At 42.8% G+C, this 25,556-nt stretch overlaps 1 protein-coding gene and 1 long non-coding RNA gene across 8 annotated transcripts in view; one reads left to right on the top strand and one right to left on the bottom strand.

Moving 5' to 3' along the window:
* Positions 1–25,556, bottom strand: part of LOC126333363 (tyrosine aminotransferase) — a 230,545-nt gene that overhangs the window by 156,488 nt on the left and 48,501 nt on the right. The window lies entirely within an intron of this gene.
* Positions 1–25,556, top strand: part of LOC126333408 (uncharacterized) — a 58,209-nt gene that overhangs the window by 16,735 nt on the left and 15,918 nt on the right. For 2 of the 4 annotated variants that reach the window (XR_007564182.1, XR_007564177.1), the window contains exons 2-3: positions 4,048–4,160; positions 9,725–9,947. This is a non-coding gene — a long non-coding RNA (uncharacterized LOC126333408). Of the gene's footprint in view, positions 1–4,047; positions 4,161–9,724; positions 10,210–25,556 lie in introns of those variants that run through there. The other 2 variants (XR_007564188.1, XR_007564194.1) reach the window with 1 other exon arrangement.

The following is a 25,556-nucleotide window of genomic DNA, read 5'->3' as shown; positions in this document are numbered from 1 at the left end:
GTTGTGGTCTTCAGTCCTGAGACTGGTTTGATGCAGCTCTCCATGATACTCTATCATGTGCAAGCCTACACATCTCCCAGTACATACCGCAATCTACATCCTTCTGAATCTGCTTAATGTATTCATCTCTTGGTCTCCCTCTACGATTTTTACCCTCCACGCTGCCCTCCAATACTAAACTGGCGATCCCTTGATGCCTCAGAACATGTCCTACCAACCGATCCCTTCTTCTGGTCAAGTTGTGCCACAAACTTCTCTTCTCCCCAATCCTATTCAATACTTCCTCATTAGTTATGTGATCTACCCATCTGATCTTCAGCATTCTTCTGTAGCACCACATTTCAAAAGCTTCTATTCTCTTCTTGTCCAAACTATTTATCGTCCATGTTTCACTTCCATACATGGCTACACTCCATACAAATACTTTCAGAAATGACTTCCTGACACTTAAATCTATACTCGATGTTAACAAATTTCTCTTCTTCAGAAACGTTTTCCTTGCCATTGCCAGTCTACATTTTATATCCTCTCTACTTCGACCATCATCAGTTATTTTGCTCCCCAAATAGCAAAACTACTTTACTACTTTAAGTGTCTCGTTTCCTAATCTAATTCCCTCAGCATCACCCGACTTAATTCGACTACATTCCATTATACTTGTTTTGCTTTTGTTGATGTTCATCTTATATCCTCCTTTCAAGACACTATCCATTCCGTTCAACTGCTCTTCCAAGTCCTTTGCTGTCTTTGACAGAATTACAATGTCATCGGTGCACCTCAAAGTTTTTATTTCTTCTCCATGGATTTTAATACCTACCCCGAATTTTTCTTTTACTTCCTTCACTGCTTGCTCAATATACAGATTGAATAACATCCTTAGATAGAATATCAAACTAATCTAAAATTATTCTATCGACTGAATACGTAAAAATACGTTTCAAAAATATTTTGTTTACAACAATGTTTTTGGTTGAGTCTAGGCATTAAATCGAACGCTCCACAGACGTCTTTCATAGGGTTTCCTCATTTACGAAGAACAAAAACTAAACTGAAAATATCTTCCGCAACACCAGAGGAAGGGTATCGTATGACTCTTAGAGGATACACACTTGTACAGTGTGAGTCAATTAAGAAGTTAACCTGAAATACTTTCGGAAACACTTAACATGTCGTAATTACGTTTTCGCCTTGACAAACTCTAAGAAAATCTCCAATAGTCGACAAATGTTCTCTTGTCGTAACAATATTAATTGTAAAGATACGGATACCAATTTGTCTTTTTGTTTTCAAATTAATTTATAGTTCAGGTTTGTATCCATTAGTAATAGCGTGCTTCACAGCCGTATTGATGAGATTCACGATAGGAGAAGGGTAGCACCGTTGGTAAATTTTTAATCTGTTTATTTTAGATAGATTTCAGCCATTGGGCAGCTACACTGATGAGCCAAAACATTATGACTACATGCTTAATAGCTTGTTTGTTCGTTTTTGGAACGAAACACATACTGATTCTGCTTGTCAGGGACCTGGCAGTTTGTTGGTGCATTTGTGGAGGTACGTGACATTAGATGGCTACGCACAGGTCACAACGTACAGGTCACGTAATTCGCTTAAATAACAGGGCTGCAGATCTGCGTACGCGGTGATGGCACCCAATAGCAACCAAGACGAGTTCCATAGTATTTACATCAGGCGAAATTCGTCGCCGAGACATCAAAGAGAGTTCACTATAATGCTCTTCAGACTACTGTAGCGCGGTTCTGGCTCCGAGACACGGACAGTTATACTGCTGAAAGATGATATCGCCGTCGGGGAAGACGTCAAGCATGAGGGGATACAGGTGGTTCGCAGTTGTGAGCATGTCTTCTACTACTACCACAGGTTCCATGCAAGTGCAAGAGAATGACTCCATAGCATAATATACCGCTCCAACCAGCCTGCGTCAGTAGCGCAATGCACATTTCGAGCCGCCGCTCACCTCGATGACGGCGTTTATGCAGACGACCATCGACCTAGCGTAGCAAAAATGAGATTTACTCGAAGCGCTGATACGTTTCCATTGATCGACAGCCGAATCCCTATGTTCCCGTGCCCGCTACAATCGCAATTGACGGTGTCGTTGCATCAATGTGTTAACACGTCGGGGTAGTCTCATGCAGAGCTCCGTGTTCAACAGTGTACGATGAACGGTGTGCTCTGAAACATTTGTACGTGCACTAGCATTGTGCTCTTTCGGCAGAGGTGCCACGGATCACCATATATCCTACTTTACAGAGCAGACAAGTCTCTCAGAACCCCATGTTCTGTGAAGAGTTGTGGACGTCCAACCACTTAGTGGCTAGTGGTAGTTTCACTGTCTTTCTATCTGTTTGCGTAGATTCTCCCGCTATTTTTGAAACACTCATTCACAGGCTCTGCGTAATAATAATCTTCCCTACGTCAAAGTCGCTTTTCTCAATGGACTTCCCCATTTACAGCCCATATCTTCGCTAGGGTGATCCCCGTCCGTATGTGCTTCGCTAACACTTTTGTTACTGCGTCACGTGCCCGCAATGCCAACAGGCGGCATCCAACGTCGCGGTGTGCAGTGGTCATAATGTTTTAGCTTACCAGTGTACCTTCAGTGCTACATGAATACAAGAACAAAATGAAGATGAGGCTTAAAATATGTAAATGAAACCATCACAGATATATCAAATTGTAAAACGTAAATTTACGTACCATTATATCCAAGTCATGAAGATTCACTCTAAATATAACAGCACATGGTACCACTTCAAACAGCTAACAAATATTACTTAAACTGGTGTTTGTTGTCTGTATTGTCAAGTAGTACCTTTGCTATTACATTTACGATGAGCCATCATGACTTGGGCGTAATGGCACATAAATTTACGCTTTTCAAGTTGATTTATTTATGATGGTTTCATTTATATTTTTATGCCTGACCCTCATTATGCTCTTGTATTCACGTGACAATGGAGATAGCTTCACAATAGCTGCAAATTTACGACCGATGCTGCCCTACCTCCTATAGTGAATTTATAGTTATTTCCGCTGCTAGTGCAGTAGATCTCACAGAGATGAATACGGCGTCGTTTCACTCTCCAAAATTCGATAAATACTACCGGAGCAATTTTATATTATATCACTTAGGATTGCGTGTGCCGGCCGCTGTGGTCTCGCGGTTCTAGGAGCGCAGTCCGGAACCGTGCGACTGCTACGGTCGCAGGTTCGAATCATGCCTCGGACATGGATGTGTGTGATGTCCTTAGGTTAGTTAGGTTTAAGTAGTTCTAAGTTATAGGGTACTGATGACCATGGCAGTTGAGTCCCATAGTGCTCAGAGCCATTTGAACCATTTAATTGCGTGTTTTGAAATCACAACCGATTACTGTCTTACTGATTTATACCAAAGTAACGAAACACGTCTGGTCAGCTAGAGGGAAAACCCATTGCCGCACCATCGCGATTCGTTTTATAACGAATACGTAAAATACGTGCAAAGAGGATATATAAAATTTTCCTGCATGGAACCAGAAACGATCCTTCATTAAGGTGTGACAGTTCCACGTGTTATGATCTTCTGTATAAGATACTAATCAGTCTCACGTTCAAAATCAGAGAAATTGTAAATTCTAACTATGGTATTTTTTTATAGCTACTAAACGGTTTTTGGACACTGAAACGCCGTTAAGTTTGTCTCTATAACATCTGAGGTCCTATCAGCAAAAATTACTGTAGCTTCTTTTAAGCAAAAAATGTCACTTCTAGTAACTACTTAATATTTCTATGACGAAAGACTGTATGTCATTTGGTGTCGATTTTTATAGTTAATCTGGGTGAAAGTTACGTTGTCTTAAATGGTTTCAGAAATGTTTGTGCTTGACAGCTTGGCTGGTCCATTATCTATATTCAATTTCGTAGGTAATATTTGTCCTTCAAAGACAACCAAATTAGCTTAATTTTCACGTCTGGGCGCAGCGATTATCATGAGATTATGCTACAAAGTTGTGCAGTTTCATTTATTGATTTTTTTCATTATAGGGTTAACAGTTGACCGCGAAACCGTCAAAGACGGCTCAGCGGCGGATCCAGGTGGGGATGAGAGAAGAAATCGGCCACATCCTCACGAAGAATAATCGCGACATCTGCTTGAGGTACTTTATGTAACTTCGAGTTCTTTCTCCTTATATTTGCATCATTGATTTAACGCTGTTATGACTATCATGTGGCCCGCTCATGACGAAGATTTCCTCATTCTTAAGCAGCCTCCGATGCAGTATTCGAAAGGAGGAGGCTACGTGCTTGCATGGAGTTTCACACTTTCTCTTATTTCCAGTCTCATAACCATCCACAATAACACAGAAACCATACAAGCACTCATCAGTCATCCTCGTGATACAGACACAACACTCCACAATTTTTCGCCAGAAGAAAGGAGAAGTACCTTACGTCGCTATATCATTGTGTTCCTCGAAGAGAAGGGTATACGAATGACAGTTTTCGGTTTCAAACTAACGAATATTCATGTGCTTCCATAAAACATTCCGGGAGTGAGTCAGCCTAGCTCCAGAGGCACGACATCGTCGAACATTACCCCGATCTCTGTTGGGGGCGCTGTATGTGTGGAATGAACAGGTGCACAAATTTCATCACCAAGTTTAATTTCTGACTTTTTGCAAGTCTTAGTATTCTGTAGTTTGGGACGTGGTCAGAACGGGAAATTCTGAGTGTGCGTCATTAGACTCAAGTGTAACGTGGCGATGAAAGCAATGTACGTTTGAATACGAGCCGAAACCATATCGGCGTTCGTATGGTTACAAGTCAGGCTTTCTGTAGCCTAACAACACCGGTCCCTCCTGCTGGCACTCAGTGACGTCGGAAAGCAGAACACTTAACCTCAATCCGCCCAACACCTGCTAAATTACCACCAGTTGCTGCTCGCTCCCCGTAAAGAGTTCATGAGAACTTTGGCACTCAGTTTTAGAATCTAACCGGCTGTTGGGCTTTGAACAAGTATACCAGAATAATAAATTCCACTGTACAATAACAACAAACCTCAGCTGCAGAACAAATAGAGGAAACACGATGAAGATAAAGAATACATATTGACACACTGAGTACGATTGCACAACATGAAGTCGGCACAGATCACCAAAGAGATTTTATGGCAAGTAAACTCTATTACCTCACATAAAATCTGCAGAGTTTCGCAATTCGACCTTCAACAGACTGGTGACTGTTACATAATCTGGTATTAACATTGAACAGGAAGCCCGTGGTCATCTGATCTGAGGCACACTGTTGCGAAATACGAGCTGAGGGGCTCAGATGATCTCTGTTGTCTGTGCGTGGGCTTTTGCGAATTCCTGTCTGTTGGATAAAACGAACTATTCAGTTCAGATACACAAGACTGACATGTCGAAAGGAGAGAAACTATTTACTTCCAACAGATAGCATCGAAATGATCATGAACAAGTAAAATTTGAGAATAACGTTCAGTGTTTTATACTTTTACATTTTCATTGAGCAAGTCAATAACGCGTTGGTCCACCTCTGGCCCTTATGCATGCAACTATTCGGCTTGGCACTGATTGACAGAATTGTTGGTTGCCCTCCTGAGGGATATCGTGCCAAATTCTGTCCAATTGGCACGTTAGATCGGCAGAATCCCGGGATGGTTGGAGGTCGCTGCCCATAATCCTCAAAAGGTTTTCAATTGGGGAGAGATCCGGCGACTTTGCGGGTTATGGTAAGGTTTGGCAACAACAAAGGCACGCAGTAGAATCTCTCGCCGAGTTCGGGCAGACATTAGCTTGCTGTAACAGAAGCCCAGGCTGGCTTGCCGCTGTGCTGTAACGGTGCGGCAGATGTCAATCAAAGCGGTGCTGCTACGAAATGAAATGCCGACCCATACCATCACTCCTGGTTATCGGGCCGTATGACGGGCGATAGTCAGGTTGGTATCCCACAACTGTCTGAGGCATCTCCAGACACGTTTTTGGCATGGAATCTCATTGACTGGAGTAGAATGGTCATTAGTGATGAGTCCCGCTTCGAACTGAGTCCCGATGATCAACGAAGACGTGTCTAGATATGCCCTGGACAACTGTGGGATGCCAACCTGACTCTCGTCCGCCATAAGGCCCGAAAACGAGGAATGATGATCCAGGATTCCATTTCATTTCATAACAGGACCTCTCTGGTTGTCATCCGCGGCACTTTACAGCACAGCTGTAACCCACGTCTTACATTTAACAAGATAACGCCCGCCAGCACACGATGAAAGTTTCTACTGTTTGTCTTCGTGGTCGTCAAACCCTACCTCAACCAGCTAGGTCACCAGATTTCTTTCCCAACTGAGAACGTTTGGAGCATTATGGGCAGGGCTTTCCAACCATATCGTGAGTTTGAAGATGTAACGCACCAGTGGGATAGAAGTTGGTACGATATCCCTCAGAAGGACATCCAACAACCCCGTCAATCAAAATCAAACCGAATAACTGCTTGCATAAAGACCAGAGATAGACCAACGAGTTACTTACTTGTTCAATCTGTGGAGCTCTTTCTCCTGAAAAAAAAAAAAAAAAACCATACGATTTTTCTAAAAATGTAATCATTTGTTTATCTGTTCACGTGCATCATGCCCACCGAATTTCTATTTGGATAATTCTTTCCGGATGCGTCCTTTTTTTGTCTCAGAGTGCATATATTACCTTTTGCTCAGTATTTTAAGGAATGCTTTGACACATGATCATTGCTCATTCGAAGGATATTATTACGCGACTTTTGGTTACGTTCTTCGATTAAGACAACATCGGAATCTTCAATTATGTCCAAACCTCTTAATTGCGGAAGTGAACCAGACTACTGCAACCTCTCATTCGCCTAAAAAATTCTTTCTTTCTGACTTGAATTCTGTTCCTGACGATTGCGTCCAAAGTGTTTTCCACCGATTCACTTTTTGCAGAAGTTTTCCTCCTCCTATTTTAAAAAGCATGCGTCCCATATTCTTGATATTCAAGCAATTTATTCGTGTTTTAAAAGGTATGAGTCCCATATTCTTTACATCCAGTTAATTTATCAACAGTCTTTTTAATGGCTCCCTCACTTCTTCAGTCCTCAATGACCTAGATGTAATCGAACCTTCCTTTTTTCCAGTCTCTTTCCTTTTCCACTTAAATGCAGTTTGTATAAGATGAACAAAATAAACGTAGCTGAGAAAATATTCCTAAGACTGACGAGGAACTGATACTCGTTAATGAACAATAGAACTGCCCATCGCAAAAAACACTCAAAACAGTGATTTCTAAGCACCATTCGTCCGCTCTCACACGTCTGCACAAGTGCATCTCCCGCGTGCTTTGTCTCCATTTCTTCGCTGTGTCATTACATCTGAATGAGTGAGAGGAGCAGCTGAACGCAACACAGAATTATGCACACGATAAACAGGCGCGTGTTCATTGTCAATAGTTACTCGAAACACAGCTCGTGGAAAGCGGGTGTGGAACTGTTTGGCGTAAATTTAACACTGGAAGGGTTTTGGCAAGACCTCCAGCAATCAATAAACAAAGTAAGACGGGTCGACTTGGACACGTGACACAATCGCAGAAAAGGGCTATCGTGTTTGGAAGTGACCATGACCTCATCGTCAATGGTTCAAATGGCTCTAACAACTATGGGTCTTAACGTCTAAAGTCTTCAGTCCCCTAGACTTATAACTTCTTAAACCTAACTAACCTAAGGACATCACACACATCCATGCCCGAAGCAGGATTTGAAGCTGCGACCGTAGCAGCAGCGCGGTTCCTAGAACCGCCCGGCCACAGCGGCCGGCTCACCGTGAATGAAGTTGCTCAGTTATTTTCGTACATCAATGAGGACAATGCATTAAGTGTGCAAGGATCGGTGTACCACATGCAGCCATGTATCATGGCGGAAGAACAGTAGTCCTATAAAAATCGTAACCGAGAGGGGCCCGACAGGAATTGCCGGTTTCAGGGAATGCAAGAACACTTCAACCAGTTTTCGAGCAAACATTGCGGAGCGAACTGCATGCAATGAACATTTGGAGGCCATTGGTGCACATCTTAATGAGCCAAACAATACAGAAACTGGAATGGCGACTTTTCGCCTGGTGTGTAATCAGGTCTGACGAGTCGCGGAGAGAAGTTTAATCCAAAGTTTGTGGAGGGTATAGTTCAAGCGAGAGGCCGATTTGTGATGTTTTGGACGCATTTCTCGTACCATGACTTCGGCCCTCTGACTAAGGTTACCTTGAATATGAACCATAATGTTAATTCAACATTCTCGGTGATCAAGTGTCGCTCTTATTCTGCGTGTTCATGGTGAGGATGCTGTAAATACTCCCGCCTTTAAGATGACAAAACTGTGTTCGCAGGAGTGCACGAATTTGTTCCCGATTTGACGAAGACTCACACAACCTATTGCCTCTCGTCTGGCGTTTTAAGTCACCTAGTCTTAAACCAATAGAAGATGTCTAAGACTATTTGGAAGAGAGTGTGAAACCTTAACGACTAACATCCCCACAGTTTGGTAGTTCTACGGAATCCAGTCATCAGTGAGCGGCTTCAGCAAGATATAGTGTAGCCGAGGAGGCTTGTCCGCTTTCTTCCTCGCCGAAATGGCGCCATTATAAAGGCTAGAGGCGACGTCACACTGTATTAGCGTGATGTCCCCTGGACATGTCATTCTCAATGGAGAGAAGTCTTCCGAAGTAAGAGTGATTTCAGGTGTGCCGCAGAGGAGTGTCGTAGGACCGTTGCTATTCACAATATACATAAATGACCTTGTGGATGACATCGGAAGTTCACTGAGGCTTTTTGCGGATGATGCTATGGTATATCGAGAGGTTGTAACATTGGAAAATTGTACTGAAATGCAGGAGGATCTGCAGCGAATTGAAGTATCGTGCAGGCAATGCAATTGAATCTCATTGTAGACAAGTGTAATGTGCTGCAAATACATAGAAAGATAGATCCCTTGTCATTTAGGTACAATATAGCAGGTCAGCAACTGGAAGCAGATAATTCCATAAATTATCTGGGAGAACGTATTAGGAGTGATTTAAAATGGAATGATCATATAAAGTTGATCGTCGGTAAAGCAGATGCCAGACTGAGATTCATTGGAAGAATCCTAAGGAAATGCAATCCGAAAACAAAGGAAGTAGGTTACAGTACGCTTGTTCGCCCACTGCTTGAATACTGCTCAGCAGTGTGGGATCCGTACCAGACAGGGTTGATAGAAGAGATAGAGAAGATCCAACGGAGAGCAGCGCGCTTCGTTACAGGATGATTTAGTAATCGCGAAAGCGTTACGGAGATGATAGATAAACTCCAGTGGAAGACTCTGCAGGAGAGACGCTCAGTAGCTCGGTACGGGCTTTTGTTAAAGTTTCCAGAGCATACCTTCACCGAAGAGTCAAGTAGTATATTGTTCCCTCCTACGTATATCTCACGAAGGGACCATGAGGATGGAATCAGAGAGATTAGAGCCCACACAGAGGCATAGCGACCATCTTTCTTTAAAAGGGAGAACCGATAGAGGTACTCAAGGTACCCTCCGCCACACACCGTCAAGTGGCTTGCGGAGTATGGATGTAGATGTAGATGTAGACGTGAATAATTTGTTGTCGTGTGTACCTGTTTTGAGCGTTCTCCATTAGTCTTTCCTAACCAGTAATTGTAAATTGTCGTAGGTTGGCGAGGTGGGAAGGCTACCCGTGCAGCGCAGTCTCGACAGCGAGGAGCGTTGTGCAGCCTCTACAGCGGTCGGCGGCGGCCAGATGAGGTGGAGGTGAGGCAAGGACTGGTTTGTCCAGTGGCGCTGGACCCGCGTCACCGTGTTTACGGCGCTGCTCTCCTGGAGGAGGGGAGAGTGGGGACAGAAAACACTCCTTGCAGCGCCACATCGAAAACAAGGTGCCGTGTTTGCTTACGTTCACGTAACCACTGCAGAATTTCCGCTGACAACTGTGGGCGTGGTTGTCCTGCCGTTGGCAACAATACCAGCGAGGCTTTCTGCTACGTCACCTCAATGAAGGCGTACAGTAAATTCTCACAATCACACTACACTGCTTAGAGTCTGTCCCAAACTTTAGCGTCAAAATTGTACATATAGTAGTGAATTTTTAAATGAATACGTTTAGAGATTGATTTAATAGCTGAAAATAAATATTTCGCTTATTACTCATGGCAACAACCTAAGCACATGGCAACCATTCTCAGTTCATGCTTTACAGCAGCTCATCGAGCTTCGACGTCCTCTCACAAAATGTTAGCAACACTAGATGTTTGTTCGCTGACCATGCTGTTGTGTACAGGCTTCATTGTTGGGAGACCTTATGAAAATGCAGAAAGACTTTGACAAAATTTCTACATGGTGTAGAGAATAGCACGTTCTCTTTAAATGACAATACACGTCAGGTAATACTGACCCTACGACTTACCTTAGAAGAAAGATTAAGGAAAGGCAAACATACGTTTCTAGCATTTGTAGACTTAGAGAAAGCTTTTGACAATGTTGATTGGAATACTATCTTTCAAATTCTGAAGGTGGCTGGAGTAAAATCCAGGGAGCCAAAGGCTATTTACAATTTGTACAGAAAGCAAATGGCAGTTATAAGAGTCGAGGGGTATGAAAGGGAGACAGTGGTTGGAAAGGGAGTGAGGCAGAGTTGTAGCCTATCCCCGATGTTATTCAATCTGTATATTGAGCAAGCAATAAGGGAAACAAAAGAAAAGTTCGGAGTAGGTATTAAAATCCACGGAGAAGAAATAAAAACTCAGAGGTGACTTCTGAAATTTTCCCGGCGTATTTCGTCTTCTATTAATTTCCGGGTATGCAGCCGGATCCCGTCGACGTTCTGCGACGATATTTCGGCCCAGAGCACCAGAGGGCAGCACGTACAACCCGGCTATGCCGCGCACGTCAACAACTGACGCATGCGCTGTAGGATGCCAGTACATTTCCCATGCGCGAGATTCGGCATTAATACCGCGACTGCACCTGGGCTCTTCAGTAGTTGTGTACTCACCTGATGATGGCCGGACGTCTCTGGGCCGAAATATCGTGGCAGAATGTCGACGGGATCCGGCTGCATACCCGGAAATTATTAAAAAAACTCAGAGGTTCGTAATTCTGTCAGAGACAGCAAAGGAGTTGGAAGAGCTGTTGAACGGAATTGACAGTGTCTTGAAAGGAGGGTATAAGATGAACATCAACAAAAGCAAAACGAGGATAATGGAATGTAGTCGAATTAAGTCGGGTGATGCTGAGGGAATTGGATTAGGAAATGAGAAACTTAAAGTAGTAAAGGAGTTTTGGTATTTGGGGAGCGAAATAATTGATAATGGTCGAAGTAGAGAGGATATAAAATGTAGACTGGCAATGGCAAGGAAAGCGTTTCTGAAGAAGAAAAATTTGTTAACATAGAGTATAGCTTTAAATGTCAGAAAGTCGTTTCTGAAAGTATTTGTATGGAGTGTAGCCATGTATGGAAATGAAATGTGGACGATAAATAGTTTGGACAAGAAGAGAATAGAAGCTTTAGAAATGTGGTGCTACAGAAGAATGCTGAAGATTGGATGGGTAGATCACATAACTAATGAGGAGGTATTGAATAGAATTGGGGAGAAGAGGAGCTTGTGGCACAACTTGACTACAAGAAGGGATCGGTTGGTAGGACATGTTCTGAGACATCGAGGGATCACGAATTTAGTATTGGAGGGCAGCGTGGAGGGTAAAAATCGTAGAGGAAGACCAAGAGCTGAATACCCTAAGCAGATTCAGAAGGATGTAGACTGCAGATGAAGAAGCTTGCATAGGATAGAGTAACATGGAGAGCTGCATCAAACCAGTCTCAGGACTGAATACCACAACAACAACAACACATACGTCAGAGAGCGCCTATTACAAAGAGAAAGAATACGATAGTATCAGATTACAGGGATAGTGCTGAACGTCTTGAGCGCGTCAGATCGTAGAAGTATTTAAGGGTAATACTAAAAAGCAGTACGAAAATCAGCATGAAATTAGTGTTGGGGAAGGAGATTGGAAGGCTTGGTTCTGGATAAATGTAATTAATCCGTGAAGAAAACAGCATACAAGAAGCCAGCGCAACCAATTCCGAATTGTTTTCCCAGTGTTTGGAGTCTTTATGAAGTATGCATCCCAACAGATCATAGCAGGTCGGTACAGTCAACACAAAAGTGTAGCAGAAATGCTAAGCGAAAGTAAAAGGGAGTTCATGGAATGAAAACGACTAGTTCTCGCGAAACAATATTGGGTATATTTAGAGAACTTGTATTCTAGGGCGACCAGGATGTACATCTCGCGTTGGCTTCATGAGGATAAGAGAAATAATGGCACATACAGAGCCATATGGACAGTCATTTTTTTCTGGCTCTGTACGTAGGTGGAACGGAAAAGAAAATCTATAGTGTTGGTGCGATATATCCTTTACCGTGTACTGTACAAATGGTTGTATATATTGTGTGTGGATGTGGATATAGACCCCTGTTGTCTGCTGTACCCAGGGACAGATAGCTCGGGCCGTAAGAGCCAGTCTTTTCTTTTTCCACTAGAGTTTCTAACAACAACGACTTCATAGAACCCCATACGAAAAAGTTTATCGAGCGCTCTTTCTCAAGGTACCACCATCAGCGTCGTTGCAGAAACGTAAACAGTTTACAGATTCATGGCTCTTGCACGTTGCTCATTGAAGATCTCTTATCGACTGAGACATTCCTTTTCGAGCACTAGTTCCCTGTTTCAAAACACTCCATTCATGATCCTTTACTGTCAGTCTAATTTTGACCCTAAATGTTTAGGACATTCAGTAAGATTAGCAAACGCAGGCATTGCCTGCAGGAGACACAGTGACTCTTAGGATGCAATGCACAGATAAACCGCCACATATGGTGCGTTGCTTGTTCATTACTAGTTTCGCACTTGAGACAAGAACACGTTCAGATATTGATGGCAACACATTAAAAGTTGAAAGCTCCGCTCGGCTCCATTGTCAACAAAAAGTGGTGAGTGTTGTCTGTCCAACAATGAATCTTCGAGACTGCTCTCGTCTGAAGTGCGAAATCAGTAACAAGGCAAATATTACGCGCCATGTACATTGACGTCCGTATATTAACTCCTTAGAATACTGCTTGCTTGTTTTACGCACATACCGGCCGTTCGCTGTTACTGAAAGCAGTGTCCCTAATATTACATAATATCTCCGCCGACGACAGCACAAAAAATACCCAGAAAGCAGTGCCTGGACAAGATTATTTATCAAAGATTAATAGTACATCTCCTCTGACATGGACTGAAACAAAACATAAACTAAGTAACTTCTGAAAATAGAACAAGTCACTGAGTCTAAGTTCCTTAAACACACACTGTATAAATGTCAATGTCCCATAGGATGCTCCCTGTTAAAGCATAAATTGAGTGGACAAAGCTTAAGTACTGTAGGGAGCAAAATTGTCTAAGTCCAGCGTGTAGCCATTTCAAAGTTAAACAGGAATAAGTTTGCAAATCCTCAATTCTTCCACAACGACAAGGGCCTCATCTTCTTTGGCGAGGAGACCACGAATGTTCTAAGTCCACAGGTGGCCACTGCCACGATCACGAAGTCAGACGTGAATGGCAGTGACGTCGTGGAGGTGGCTCTTAAGTGAGACTCCTGATCGGTGAAATCCTTGCAGCATCGGTGCCTGGCACAGGAAACTCGCTTGGAGCGAACTGGTCTTGCCGGGCCCAAGTGCTTCCCTAAATACCACTCGGCGCTAGGATACAACTGAGCGCATTTTGGATCAGGTGTGTTGTGGAAGAGAATAGGTCCATGAGGCTCCTCGCCTCTGGTGGTGCTTGTATCGCCTTCCGGTGGTCAGTCGAAGCGAGGCTATCTGTCTTCTGGAAAATGCCCCCTGTGTGTTAGGTATTTCTGCTGCACTGATGTGACGTCGGTTGCTAACACTGTAGATGTTAAGCCTCGGTACAGCATTATCCAGTTTTTTTCCCAAGCAACACGATAAATAAACAGACATATAACTACCAGAAGGGAAATTAGAACTGGGCTAAATGGAGCTCTAGTTTCAGAGTTTAATGTCCTTCTCGTATCGTGATCTTTAGAGTATACTAGCGACCTGCCCAGGTTTTCCACAGGCAGCACTAAATACCTAACGCTGGACGACCTGTCTAGTGTAGCGGTAATAATCTGCAAACACAAACTTTCCTTGTGAATCACTCTACCTATTAGTGAAAACCATATCAAAATCTATACATTAATTCCTGAGGTTATCGTTGACATACACGCAGAAAAACGCAGTAAGGGACGTTAATTTATAATATATATAGAAGGTAATAAGTATTCTTGTATAAATTCTGGTCAAGCTTCACTGCTGTCCGGAGTTGTGGTGGCTATTTACTTCTTTTCCCATCGGATACCACCTTCTCCGAAAGTGACCAGCATGTAGATCCCATCATTGCTACGAGATGCCACTCCAAACGCCAATTAAATATGAAACAGATAACAATACTTATGTTAAACTCTCATCATTAGTATAATTATAAATTATCCACACAAACCCTACTCGTAAATTGGTCTATCTATAAATGACAAACGTGTATCAGAATCCCTATACTAGTTCCTGAGATTATCCTTCACATACAGACCGAAAACACGGCAGGGACTTTAATACTAACAGGTTAGCTACCCGCCCCTGTTCACAAGGGTAGGACTAGGTATCTAGGGTCAGGTGACTTGTCTTACTTAGCCGTAACAGACTGTTCACACAAACCTTTCATGTGAATTAGTCTATCTATAATAACCCTACGCAGTTGCTAATGTTAGTATTTACAGGCAGAAAAATGCGATGTATACTTTAATTCATCATAGTTCATCCAATTTGAACGAAACGTTTAAAAATTGTATGCAAAAACCTTCTTCATGATTCAGATTATCTGTTAGTGAAACTATTAAAATTCCTACAGTAGTTCCTGAGATTAGCCTTCACATACGACGAAAAAACGAGGTGGGAAACTTTAATTTAGTGGCAGGTATAGATGTATAGAAACTCGTGTCAAACGTGGATGGGAAAGAAGACTGACCGTGCTATTGTTAACGGAAGCACTCTGGTGTCCACCCGAAGCAATTTAAGGAAAACATGAAAACCTAGATCTGGCTGGCCAGACAGCAATTTGAAACCCTCTCTCCAGGAATATGACTCCAATACATCAAACTACCGCTTCCAGTGGCTCAATAGTTTTTCAGTAGCTATCACTATACTGGGTATCGTAAGGGACATGGACATTTCTCTTAGGATCTATGTAAGGAACATTACGTATCCCTTTCTTTTTTTGTATGTGTTTGATCTTATTTTCTGACATGTTCTACGTCTTGAGGATGCCTTGACTATGGACCTATGGGACATAACGTGTATCTAATGTAATCGAAAGAATCTGGTACTACACAAAAGAGCGAATATTTTAATGTGTCGTCACTATTCAGATTTTCTTATTTAATGTTGAAGGAAATGCGACGTTCCACGAAAAGACTAGTACAGTGGTTTTTCTCACTTTAATATTCACTGCCACACTTTTCATAAAGATAACTATGAGCTGTGCTTAATGTAAGCCCAAAGCCAGTCAGCGCAGTGAACATCCTGTATTTTTAGTTGGCAACAGAGGTGAAATGTGAAAGTTGTTGTAGAACGTTTCAGTGCGAACACTGTTATGTGTTATTTCTCTATAGTTGTTTGGCAGAAACATACATCTGTTCTAGATCCTCTTCAATCCCAAGCATATGCCGGTCGGAGTGGCCGTGCGGTTTTGGGCGCTACAGTCTGGAACTGAGCGACCGCTACGGTCGCAGGTTCTAATCCTGCTTCGGGCATGGATGTAGGTGATGTGCTTAGGTTAGTTAGGTTTAATTAGTTCTAAGTTCTACGCAACTGATGACCTCAGAAGATAAGTCGCATAGTGTTCAGAGCCATTTGAACCCAAGTATATACTAAAAGTGTAAGTGAGTTACATTTGTGTTAATTGCTTTGTGTTAACGCTAGTTAACAATGAACGACCCTCAGAAAATTTTTTGAAACCAACGAGTATTATTCTGCAGATGGTATCATGTGTGATACCTCAGGACTTAAACAGGGCGATGACACACACAACCATGCAATTTCATGTTGCTTTACTACCAGAAAAGTACTCACAAACATTAAACATATATTGCTGTATATTTCAAGATAGGTCAAACTACAAACTTCGTACAAAAGCTTTCAACAATTGCAAATTGCCAACTAATTTTTGATAATTCCTCAAGAGGTAAAACTTGTCCGTTGAAACATTGTCTGAAATTAGTGGGTACCCAGTTTTCCTCTCCAAGCACATTCCTCGTCGTGGTTCAGTAAAGGTGCGGCAATAGTACTGACTCTCCAAAACATCAGCACTTCTAAAGTAGAATGAAGTGATTTTCCTGTTTTACTGACACGCTTAATATATGTGAGTTGACATATATTCTTAAAAACCGAAGAAAAAAGTGTTTCGAAATATATTCAAATAGTTTCTTGAGTTCATTCGAGGCTGCCCATTTACTGGCAGCAGAGTTAAATCTGAGGTTCCGAGCAGTGTCACTCATGAAAACTAAAAAAAGGCAAATAAGTTTCGTAAGTAAACTATCTAATGGAAGGCAGTAATTCTTTTAATAACACATTCTTTCTCATTTGTATCCCTCCAGAACTCGTTTCATTCGATTTTGAGGAAAAGGCACAGTTGCCTCTTCTGATGCACTTTCTTCACTTTAATCTCTTTGCGTGAAAGAGTCATTTTAACTATCGGAATCATTAAACTCTGTCGGACTCATCTGATCTATTTTTTCTGGCCAACTCAATGATCTCTTCATCAGTCAAGCCTGGTAATCAAGTGGAAAAAATAGAACCACACTTCAAAAAATGGTGAAAATGGCTTTGAGCACTATGGGACTTAACATCTGAGGTCATCAGTCCCCTAGAACGTAGAACTACTTAAACCTAGCTAACCTAACGACATGACACACATCCATGCCCTAGGCAGGATTCGAACCTGCGACCGTAGTGGTCGCGCAGTTCCAGACTGAAGCGCCTAGAACCGCTCGGCCACCCCGACCGGCCGAACCGCACTTCAACTGACGTAAACAAAGCCAGCATTGACTCCCGAGGTATCATATGTGAAATACAAAAGTTTAAAGCTTATAAATCTCTTATAACTTTAATTTATAGTTCGTTGGTAACCGTGGGATGTCAGTACAATTTTATTATAATCATAAAACATGTGGAAACGCAAGTAATTTGAAGAAGATATGCCTTTACCGACGCCGCCGGAGTTGGCGATCATGTGTGCGTGAGGTGTGCTTGCTTGTGAGAATGAATGGTGTGTGCTTCTCTTTTTCTGACGAAGAATGTGGCCAAAGGCTTTTTTCTGTCTTTTAATTGTGCCTGTCTGCAACTTAGCGTATTATTTTTACGGTAAGTAGCAATCTTTCTTTTCCTACATTTTTGATATTCCTACCTGAAGTTTTCATTCTTTGTCTTTACCTTTACTTCGCCGAGACACGCTATGCAGTTGCACAATCTGAAGTTTCCAGTCTGCGCTGATACCTCATTGTGCTCGGCAGAAGTACGTACAAGCTAGATATCAATAGTACAAGATACCACAGGCCAGAAAACGTTCAGTTGAGTACCCACCAGAGAAAAAAAAAAAAAACTGGAAGTATCATATATGATACCTCGGGAGTGAAGAGGATATACCAAGTTTTGAAAACACGTCCTTTTAAAATCGCACGATGGTTTGTGATCGCTCTATACCTCCTTATTTCTGACATAGGGATCACATACGGTCGGATGCTGATCTTGGGAATCTGGGCATGGAATGGACAGTGCCGACTGCGGCGAGAGTACAGAGAAAATCCTCGTCTTCAGTATCGTCAGAGAACTCGTCCGGCAACGTGCGAGGTTAACAGCAGCACCGGACCAGCCAGTCCTCCTTGGCAAGGGCGCTTCCGTAGAACCACGCCTCTGGCTCCTAGAGGGAGGGGCGGGGGGGGGGGGGGGGGTTAGGGCGACAGAGAACAGGCCCTTGGGGCTCTGACTCTGCAGCAAACGCAAACGTCGTAGCTGGTTACCTAGCGCCTCTAGCTTTTACTCCATTCGATAGACCTTTACATTTTACATTGCGACTGCATTCTTTCTACATTAGTATTTGATCTACACTGAGACTGTTTATCCCATGGTAATGTCAAAGCCAGTGGCACTTCTTTTCGTCTTATGCAAGTTCTAGGGCAAAACGGAAGATGGGTAAGAGTCAGGCAAAGTGGCCAGGCTAAGGTACTCCTATTTTTTAAGGGCAACAGATGCAAATGCGTAGAAATGAGTGATTAGAATCTCCAACAACCGAAGTATAATATCGAGTAGTTTAATTTCTTTAGGATCAAATTAAGTACTTTTAAGCAATTCAAATTTCACAAAGTGGCATGTGTGGGCAAAGTGACCACTTGGTTTTAAATTAAAAAGTAAGAAATTAAAACTGTTTTAACAAGGAACTAAATATATTTTATTGTAAAACATGATTCGTACTAAATTATTTACACTTTTCACAAATAAAAGTCAAACTGTGATCCTCACTCCTGTTCAGAGTTCGTGGCTCAAAGGGATCACAAGTGCCACTAAATCCACTGCTCTTCTGGCCTTGTGCTTGAAAATTTTTCTTCGCAATACATACACTCTCTGTCTTCATCATTTTCGTCAAAAAGACCTCTTCTAGTGTTGTCTTTCTTTCTTTTTGTAAAGGCCTCCTAGCTGCTACTATGGAGATCAAGTTGCCACTGTTGTTACGGTATGGCGAGTTTGTGAGTTCGTGAAACGGATTCTGGTGCAGTACACCGCTAAAACAATTTCTCCCTGCCACTATTACACAGCTATGCCCCAGGGTCAGGTAACACTATAGGAGAACGATGGTTCTACAACACTCCAACAAATTAGTAAGAAAGTCACACAAATTAGTTTAAAAGGTTTACTTGTCTTTGTGACTTGTTGAATAATGGAGTCTGTAACATTGCTTGTATTATGAGACAAAAAGGACCCTCAATGCTCAGAGCAAATAATCGTAGATAAACTTCACAGTACATAGCAAATGCAATTTACAACAACTGCTGTTCACTTCTAAGAGTTCACTAAACGACGTTCCCTGCCTAACTCAGCCCTGGATGATGATCAGTAACGATGTGGGCGAGAGCTGCTCTTCTGACTTGCGAGTAGGCTTCTATCCGTTGTCATCCCGTCATTGGCGGATTGTACTCGGCCGGCAATAGGCCGAGGCGAAGTCGATATCTTCATCCTCAGCGCCGCCCCGTGGCGCTGGTGGAACTCGCGCAAGTGACGAGTCTCTATGGCACTGGCAACAGCTCGCATCTTTGTGCCTCCGGTGCTTTTGCCCTGATTGCGTCTTTTTCTGACGACACAGCAGGTATACTGCTCTTCGTACTCTCTCTTTTGCTACTTTTCTTCTCGTGTACTGATTCCCGTTTCTCCTTCTCTTTACTTTATTTTTCTCCTCTTTCTTTATGTGCCATTAAAAAGAAACAAGTCACATGCCCTCTCTACAACTAAGACACAAACTGACCACATATCTACGTCAGGATAATTAAAGGCACAAAAATTGTTATAACTCTCAGGAGTGGCACAGCAAACAGGTTAGGCTTCCAGGGAGAATAAGTTAAAGCATTTCTTGTTCCACGCCGTCACCTCATAGTTCCCAGGGCCCCAGTGGCGACTTTGTCCAATTTGCTAGGCTCTCCCCTACATGACATCATTGTAGAATTGCGTTCGCAGAATCAATTGTCGCAGTTACCGAATTCAAACGTGCAGCAATGTACAAGCATGTATTCGTAACCAGAGGTAGCGAACAAACTTTTACTGTAAACGGTGGCTCAATAGTCTTTTTGTGTTTCATATTTATCCGCGAGGAAGTGTCCTAAGGTCCATATTATCACTATGAAAAAGACACAGCTAAAAATCTCGGACCAGGCGTTAGTCCACATATCGCCATACAAAGTGAAACAATTCTTCCACCGGTAGATTTAGCCTCTTCTGTGCTTCATTTTGAATATTTACTAGATGGGGATTCCAAGTGACTTTTTAACACAGTGCCGTTGTGATCTCCAGTCGAAAGACTAATTTATAGCAGTTCCCCACGCTAGTCTTTCGTGTGAAACCTTTTCATGGATTATCCATTTTAACCTACTTCATGATGTTACTTCTCAGTATTTGTGTTTTAGTAAGATGTCTCCGTTAGCTGTGAATTGTGAAGTAAAGTTCTTGAGAGCGGAATATGTGGATGGTTTTCTCTTATTTGTGGGTTGGGACTTAAATAGTGGCAACTATTTATTCACAGCCGATACAAAAGATTTACATGTTTGCACCTGTTACTGTCCTTCAAAGTAGTCACCAGCGTTGTGTGGAACCAGTTGCCAGCGATGTTGAAGGCGTAGTATACCGTTAGCAGAGCCTGTTCTGTTGATGGTGCGAATGGAACGGTCTACTGCCTATGGGACTTAACTTCTAAGGTCATCAGTCCTCTAGAACTTAGAAGTACTTAAACCTAACTAACCTAAGGACATCACACACATCCATGTCCGAGGCAGGATTCGAACCTGCGACCGTAGGAGTCGCGCAGTTCCAGACTGTAGCGCGTAGAGCCGCTCGGCCACCCCGGGAGGCTTGAAGGACAGTAACAGGTGCAAACATGTAACTCTTTTGTATCGGCTGTGAATAAATAGTCGCCACTGTTTAAGTTCCAACCCTCGTAATAATAGCTTGGGTTTTCAAGTTGATGAAAGGTACCGTTGATAACACCAGAAGATGAAGTTGTTGACAAGGAACTGGAGGTGCCTTGGGGATTAATGAGTGAGATGGACCACAATTGAGTAGCCCAAGGGAAGTTACGGCTTTGGAACAGCAGCCGTGTGCAGAAGATAAAGGAGTGGTCATAAGACGGAGTGTGCAGTTGGCTGGAAAATAACTCAAAACTTTCTTCTCAACGGAACGACATCGCAGATGCACTTCGCTTTACCGGCACTCTTCCAACAAATCTAATCTTTCATTCGTCTTCCTCATGCTGATTTTACATGACGGTCCCGTTCCGTATTGCTTTTTAGCATTAACCATAAATGCTTATATGATGTAACGTTCTCAAGATGTTCACCAGTAATCATATGACAACATACATCAGATTCTTCCTCTTCATTATAGGCATTGTCATGCGTTTATCCACGTTTAAAGAAAGCTGTCATTCATTACAGCCAGTGGAATTTTGTCATAGTTTTTCTGCATTTCCTTACGATCAACAACGTCGTTTGTTTCCTGCAGACAACAGAAGCGTCAGCGACAATCACATATTTGCGAAGATATTCCGCGTAATTGTATCGATGTCAGTAGTACAAGAAGTTGAAAATCTACTTTCCGTCTCTGAATAATTACTGGAGCCTACATCTCTGGCTCCTGTACTGCTTATATGTCTAGGTTTCCCTTTACAGCCTTTACTCATCATACTTCGTTCCATTACCAAACTGACAATTCCTTGATGCCTCAGATGTGTCTTATCGACCGAACCATCTTTTACTCAAATTCCTAACATTTAAATGTCAATAAATTAATCTCTTCTTTAAGAAATGTTTCTTGCTATTGACAGCCAGCATTCCATATCCTTTCTACTTTGGCCTTCATTAGTTATTTTACTGCAGAAATAACAAAACTCATCTACTTCTTTTAATGTTTCCTTTCCTAATCTAATTCCCTCAGTATCGCCTGATTTGAATCTACTAAATACCATTACACTTGTTTTACTTTTGTTGATGTTCATCTTAGAACCTCTTTTAAAGGCAGGTCCTTTGCCATCTGTGACAGTATTAGATTGTCATCGGTAAATCCAAACGTTTTTATTTCCTCCCCCTCAACCTGAATTTTCTCTCCAAATTTCTCCTTTATTTCCTTTAATCCTTGCTCAATGCAAAGACTGAATAATATTTGGGATTGGCTAAAACCCTGTCTCATTCCGTTCTCAACCTCTGCTTCTCTTTTATGTCGTCCTACTCTTGTAACTGCCGTCTAGTTTCTGTACAAGCTGCAAATAACTTTTCGATCCCTGCTACCTTCTCAATTGCCTCGAGTATTCTTACACTTCTCCGTAGCCTAACTCATCTTCCCCAAGGTCGGGTTGTACCAGTTTTCCATTCTTCCACAAATACTCCTGCCAGTATTTTGTAACTGTGGATTATTAAACTGACAGTTCAGTAGTATTTACAGCTCTCAACGCCTGCCATCCTTGGAACTATTACAGTCTTCTTGAAGTCTGAGAGTATTTCTCGTTTCTCATATATCTCGCATACCAGGTGGAGTAGTTTTATTATAGCTGGCCCCCTTACGGATGTCAATAATAATTCTGAGTGACTGTCGTCCACTCCAAGATCCTTGTTTCTGTTTAGGTCTTCAGTGCTCTGGCAAATTCTTCCCGAAACGTACTTAACTATATGACATACACTAATAAAACACGTAACCACAACGCACAGTGAGAAGGAAACACGTAACTGAGAGCACTGCGTGAAGGAAAACAAATTACGCAGCTCAGAAGCCCCAACCGCAGCATCTCACACACTACAAAGTGCTGTATGACGGTCTCTCTCTCTTACTTACTTTCTCTCTCTCTCTCTCTCTCTCTCACACACACACACACACACACACACATATATATATATATATATATATATATATATATATATATATATATATATATATGGTGATTTTTTCCACCGTGTACAAACTCTCGGGACTGATCGATGAAAGGATACGGAACAAAAAATGTTTAATGAACTTATGTCCGGAAATGCATGGTTTCCACGCTAGAGACCATTTATTCTGTCATAGTATGTTACAGAGACTGCCATCTAATACGCGTTGTACCATGCAGCCTTAGTTACAGTATATGATGAAAATGGTTTCGATGTGCCATAGCGCATGCGTTTTCGTGCTGTAGCATGTTCTGTTGCACACGTTCACGTTGACCAGGCTGCATCCGAACAGTGTCAAAGGCAGCATGAATACGCTGCTCCATTGTTTCTACATCTGGAATGGGCTCTGCATACACGATACTTTTTAGATAGCCCCATAACCAGAAATCGCACCGGTCGAGGTTGGTGAACGAGCAGCCCATGAAACTTAACCCCCTCGTCCGATCCATCGACCGGGGAAGACACGATTGAGATGCGTCCGGACATTACCGGCGAAGTGGACTTGAGCACCATAATGTAGCACCCACATAACCCTTAAATCATCAGTGGCACTTCTTCCAGCAGGGGAGGCAAGTCATCCGCAAGAAACGCCGATGGTTCCGGACTGTTAGGCAGCGCGGAAGGAAGACTGGTTCCAACATACGGTCGCCAATAATTTCGGCGCACACATTCAAGCTGCACTGATGCTGACGCTGTCACTGTACCACGGTAGTTCTGCATACTATCCCACAGATGGCTGTTATGAAAGTTGAAGATACCACTCCGCGTAAAGCTGGCCTCATCTGCGAATAGGATGGATGACAAAAATCCCGGAATCGTGGTTGCCTGGTAAAGAAACTAGTGACAAAACTGCTCCCGATATGGAAAGTCTGTCGCTAGTAAGCCCTGCGCACGCTGTAAGTGATAAGGGTAGTAACCATTGTCGTGGAAAATGTTCCACACAGTCGTCTGGCTTACCCTGTACTGGCGGGCCAACTGCCTGGTGCTGACACGGCAGTTGCCTCCCACAGTGTTAACCACAGCCCGCATCATCTCGTGGTCGTGCTTCCCGCGCCTGGGTTCCCGGGTTCGATTCCCGGCGGGGTCAGGGATTTTCTCTGCCTTGTGATGGCTGGGTGTTGTGCGTTGTCCTTAGGTTAGTTAGGTTTAACTAGTTCTAAGTTCTAGGGGACTGATGACCATAGATGTTAAGTCCCATAGTGCTCAGAGCCATTTGAATCTTTTTTTTTTTTTTTTTTTTTTTTTTTAAGCACATTTTCCCCCAAGTCTGGCGTCCGAACATTACGGTACGTCCTTCATTATTTCCTGCTTCCTGTGACGATCCTATCTCAGACATGCGGCGAAACACTGTTGCAAACGTTGAATGCTGTGTGGTTGTTGTCAACGGGATAGGTCTCCTGGTGCAAACTTGCTGCCCACTGCCCGCTGCCATTTGCCTTTCCGTAAATAAACACCCTGTCGGCAAGCTCTCGATTCGAATACGGAGCCATTGTGCACAAAGCCGTATCACATCCACTACAAGGTGTCACCAAGAGAAGTGAATCGGACACAACATTACCAATTACTATGGCAGGAGAGAACGCTAGAGCATGACGTATGAGGTACAGTACCACTCTCTAGGAGGAAACCATGCATATCGGAACTGTGGCTGCATGGTACAGCGCGTATTAGACCACAGTATCTGTAACAAAGTAAGACTGAATAAATGGTAGAGCATGGAAACCATGCATTTCTGGACGTAAGTTCATTAGACCTCTCTTGTTCCGTATTGTCTCATCGATCAATCCCTGGAGTTTGTACACGCTAGAAAAAATCACCCTGTAGATACAGGGTGACTTCTTAACTGTTTCAGCGCAAATATCTCTGGAACAAAATGAGATTATCAGTAAACATGTAGGCTGAAGCACTTGGAGAGTACAATTTTGGACAAAACATCTTACCAGATCGTTAGAGAGGTGCATGTTAGTCCATGGTTTCTGAACGATGGTCCTCCAGTGCACATTGATCGTTGGGCCAGGGCATATCTCACAGACAATTTAAGTCAGCGAGTAACTGGAGCGGGATGCCCAGTCCCTAGGCATGTGTGCTCTCCTGTGTGTGTTAAACCGGGTTGGCTCTGAGCACCATGCGACTTAACTTCTGAGGTCATCAGTCGGCTAGAACTTACAGTTAGAACTAATTAAACCTAACTAACCTAAAGACATCACACACATCCATGCCCGAGGCAGGATTCGAACCTGCGACCGTAGCGGTCTCACGGTTCCCGACTGTAGCGCCTAGAACCGCATGGCCACTCCGGCCAGTTGTTAAACAGGGGACCTAGAAACGAGTTGCTCCCCTGAACTCACCCATCTTGACTTTTTCCTCTACAGTTATACAAAATACCTTGTGTACTCGATGCCAGTAGGAACTGTTCCAGAGCTTACGGAGTGCATCTTTAAAGCGTTTGACATCGTCAGAGGGAAGCGCGGAATCTTACATACAATCAGACAAACATGGTTCGCCGTTATTATGTAACGAAGTTGATAGTCGCCACCTTGAACATTTATTTTGCAGTACAGGAGCGAAAGATTCGGTTTATAGTATCTCGTTATACTCTACTGTCAGGTAATAGTATTTTTGTATTGCATTTAGCCTACCGAATGTGTACAGTAATTGACGGAAAGTCATTGAGCAAAACAGAAGTGACTTCTGCCGTTCCCCAAGGTAATGT

Source organism: Schistocerca gregaria, chromosome 2, assembly GCF_023897955.1.
Source record: "Schistocerca gregaria isolate iqSchGreg1 chromosome 2, iqSchGreg1.2, whole genome shotgun sequence".
Classification (NCBI taxonomy): domain Eukaryota; kingdom Metazoa; phylum Arthropoda; class Insecta; order Orthoptera; family Acrididae; genus Schistocerca; species Schistocerca gregaria.
This window is presented reverse-complemented; position numbering and strand designations above follow the sequence as displayed.